We start from the raw sequence: 4241 nt of genomic DNA, 5'->3' as shown, positions 1-4241 counted from the left end.
GGATGGAGAGGAGCAAGGGCGCCGCCATCGAGAAACTGTCCTTCCCATGGAGGATGTGGGACCCCTGGATCCTGAAGATGCCAGTAAAAAAGACAAATGGTCTCAAAGTAGAAGTGACAGTTTTGGCTTCAAAACCTCTGAGAGGAGCCATTCACTGTCTGTGTCTTAGAATAGAGGCTTCTAGAAGTCAGGGCCTAGTGTTCCAAACACCGCGGAGCCAAGTCCTCGAGACACATTGTCTGGCTCAGTCTCCCAAGCCACAAGCTCCCCTGGTTTGTGGCATGTGCTGATTTCCATGGTGTAAATACTCTCTCCTGTGGCCACTTGCCAGCCACCATCGTGATGGTACGGAACAAGGAGTTGGGAAGAGATGCACAGTCAGCTCTCGCTAGCAGATGGGGTGCAAGGGGGCTCCAGAGCCTCCACCGCTGCCTGTGCAGCACCTGGTGCAGTGCTTGGCACACAGTAGGCACACAGGAAACACTTGGTGGACAGATGATCCTTCTTCACGTGTCCTGTCCCATTTGCATACACGCCCTGGGAGCCATTTATATTGTAATCGAAACCACTGTTTACAGAGCACTTGATGTGAACCACAAATTGGGCCAAAGACGACACTACGAGATCTTACCCTCCACACCCACCTCAGGCTGCACGAGAATCAGTCTCACAGGCGATGCAGCAGAAGCCCTACGGGTTCAGGAGATATGGGAGTCCACGCTGGGGCTGCTGTGTATTTGCTGTATGCACTGGGGTGGTCATCCTCCACTCTCAGTTTCCCCTTTCATCAACAAGGGGGCTGGCATCAGTTACCTACTGCTGTGTAACAAGCCAGTCCCAAACCTAGTGCCTTAAGACCATCACCATTTTATTGTTCAAGATCTGCAACTTGGCTGGCTCAATTCTGCTGGGTCACTCATGCAGCTGGTGACTCGACTGGGCCTGTGTGGTCCAAGGGGCCTCCCTCAAATCTGACACTTAGCTGGGGCTGCTGGTCCGGGTGCCACGTTCTCCTTCATGTGGCCTCCAGCAGAAGAGCCAAGGTTTTCATGGCCGCAAATACTCTCCAAGAGGGCAAGTCCCAATGCGCCAGAGGTCACCAAGCCTCTGCTTGCATCACGTCACTCTTGTTCCACTGGCCAAAGCAGGTCACATGGCCAAGGTAAGAGCTAATATGGGAGAGGCCTATACAAGGATATGGATTCCAAGAGGCACGATTCGTGGGGGCCGTGACTGTAACAGTCCACTGGCCGCCACAGAAATAAGTGGGCCAGGATTCCCCTGAGGGCCTTCCCAGACCTGGTGTCTGGTATTCTGAGCTTCCTGGGACTTGTTAGGCTAGAAAGGAAGTTCTCGAAGACTGATTCAGGGTGTGGTGGGGGGATGGCAAAAGGACCCAGGAGCCAGCTCAAAGGGGCTCCCACTGGGAAAATTTATGACCGTTTGAACATCAGAAAAATGATTGTAACTGATTGTAAATATCAAATAAATAATAACCCACGAGTCCATAGTGGTATTCAAAAAAGAAGAGGTAAAACTCTTTGCGGAATGCTATTCAGCAACAGAGAAATAAAATACTGATACATGCCATAAAAGGGATGAATCTCAACAACATTATTCTATGTAAAGAAACCAAGCACAAAAGATCACATGTTGTATGACTCCATTTACAGGAAATGTCTGGAAAAGCCAAGTCATGAGAGAAAGTAAATTGGTGGCGGCCTTGGGGCTGGGGGATTCACTGCAGTTGAGCACAAGGGGTCTTTTGGGGTGATGGAAATACTCTAAAACAGGAGTCCCCAACCCTTGGGTGATGGACCGGTAGCGGTCCGTGGCCTGTTAGGAACCGGGCTGCACAGCGGGAGGTGAGCAGTGGGTGAGTGCGTGAAGCTTCATCTGTATTTACAGCTGCTCCCCATCGCTTGCATTACCACCTGAGCTCCACCGCCTGTCACATCAGTGGCGGAATTAGATTCTCATAGGAGCACGAACCCTACTGTGAACTGCGCATGCGAGGGATCTGTGTTGCATGCTCCTTATGAGAATCTAACGCCTGATGATCTGAGGTGGAGCTGAGGCGGTGATGCAAGCGCTGGGGAGCGGCTGCAAATACAGATTAGCAGAGAGGTTTGACTGCACAGAGACTGTAATAAATCAATTGCTTGCAGACTCATGTCAAAACCCTATCAGTGGGCTTCCCTGGTGGCACAGTGGTTGAGAATCTGCCTGCCAATGCAGGGGACACGGGTTCGAGCCCTGGTCCGGGAAGATCCCACATGCCGCGGAGCAACTAAGCCCGCGCACCACAACTACTGAGCCTGTGCTCTAGAGCCCACGAGCCACAACTACTGAGCCCGCGCACCTAGAGCCCATGCTCCGCAACGAGAAGCCACCGCAACGAGAAGCCCGCACACCGCAATGAAGAGTAGCCCCTGCTCGCTGCAACTAGAGAAACTTTTCTATACATTAAAAATCTTCAAAAGCACAGAAAATTTTTAAAACGTACAGTGGTCCCTGCTTATCCAGTTTTGCTTTCTGAGACTGCACTTACCCTCAGTCAACCATGGTCCGAAAATATTACATGGAAAATTCCAGAATTAAACAATTCATAAATTTTTTTTTTCAAATTTTATTTATTTTATTTATGGCTGTGTTGGGTCTTCGTTTCTGTGCGAGGGCTTTCTCTAGTTGTGGCAAGTGGGGGCCACTCTTCATCGCGGTGCGCGGGCCTCTCACTATCGCGGCCTCTCTTGTTGCGGAGCACAGGCTCCAGACGTGCAGGCTCAGTAATTGTGGCTCACGGGCCCAGTTGCTCCGTGGCATGTGGGATCTTCCCAGACCAGGGCTTGAACCCGTGTCCCCTGCATTGGCAGGCAGATTCTCAACCACTGTGCCACCAGGGAAGCCCTTCATAAATTTTAAATTGTGCACCGTTCTGAGTAGCATGATGAAATCTCGAGCCATCCTGCTCTGTCCCCTGGGATGCGAATCATCCCTCTGTCCGGCGTACCCATGCTGTATACACTACCTGCCCTTTAGTCACTTAATAGCCATCTGGGTCGTCAGAATGACTACCACAGTATCACAGTGCTTGTGTGTGAGCAATCCTTACTTTACTAAATAATGGTCACCCAGCACAAGAGTAGTGAGGCTGGCAGTCCAGGTATGACAAAGAGAAGCTGTCAGGCGCTTCCTTTAAGTGAAAGTTTTCAACTTGGTTAGGAGAGGAAAAAAATCATGTACTGAGGTTGCTGAGATCTACAGTAAGAACAAATCTTTTATCCATGAAATTATGAAGAAGGAAAAAGAAATTTGTGCTAGTTTTGCTGTTGCACCTCAAGCTGCAAAAGTTACAGCCAGTGTGTGGTAAGTGATTAGCTGAGATGGAAAAGGCATTAAATCTGTACAATATTTTGAGACAGACCATATTCACATAACTTTTATTACAGTATATTGTTATAACTGTTCCATTATTCTTGTCATTAATCTCTTACTGTGCCTGATTTATATAAATTAAACTTTAGGAATTCCCTGGCGGTCCAGTGGTTAGGACTCCGTGCTTTCACTGCCGAGGGTGTGGGTTCAGTCCCTGGTTGGGGGAACTGAGATCCCGCAAGCCACACAGTGTGGCCAAAAAATAAATAAATAAATAAATAAATAAACTTTATCATAGGTATGTATATATAGGAAAGAACGTAGAATATCTAGGGTTCAGTACTATCCGTGGTTTCAGGCCTCCACTGGGGGTTTTGGAATGTATCCCCCGCCCATAGAGGGGATTACTGCACCTTTCAAATAAACTTTGTGATGTCTGACTGCCCATGAAAACTTCTGAACACCTGGTAAGCTCAGATCTGCTCCATTCCTGCTCCAGCCCTCCCCGCTGGCTCTAACCCACTCAGCCATTTACAGTGACTGAAAGGCTGAGTCTGCACCCCTGCCAGGTCCCCTGCCTGTATCTTAAGAGTTGTGGACAAGGAGGCCCCTGAGCTAAGCGACCTTACCTAGATGCTGCCCGAGCAGGATCCACTCCCAGGCTGCCCCGCCCACATTTATGCCCTTAAGCGCTGCAGTGGCACCCTCCCCACCTTCACCCGAGGGACACGTGGCCCTGCCAGGCTGGCGAGAGGCTCATAGCTCCCACCAGGCTGCCTTCCACCTTTGCCTTCCTGGAGCATCCCTCAAACTGCACCCCGAAGAGCAGGCCCCCAGGAAGCAACAGCCACACGTGCACGGCAGTG

This window comes from Balaenoptera borealis, assembly GCF_965194805.1.
Source record: "Balaenoptera borealis genome assembly, chromosome: 8".
NCBI classification, from domain to species: Eukaryota; Metazoa; Chordata; class Mammalia; order Artiodactyla; family Balaenopteridae; genus Balaenoptera; species Balaenoptera borealis.
Note: the sequence above shows the minus strand (reverse complement) of the source record.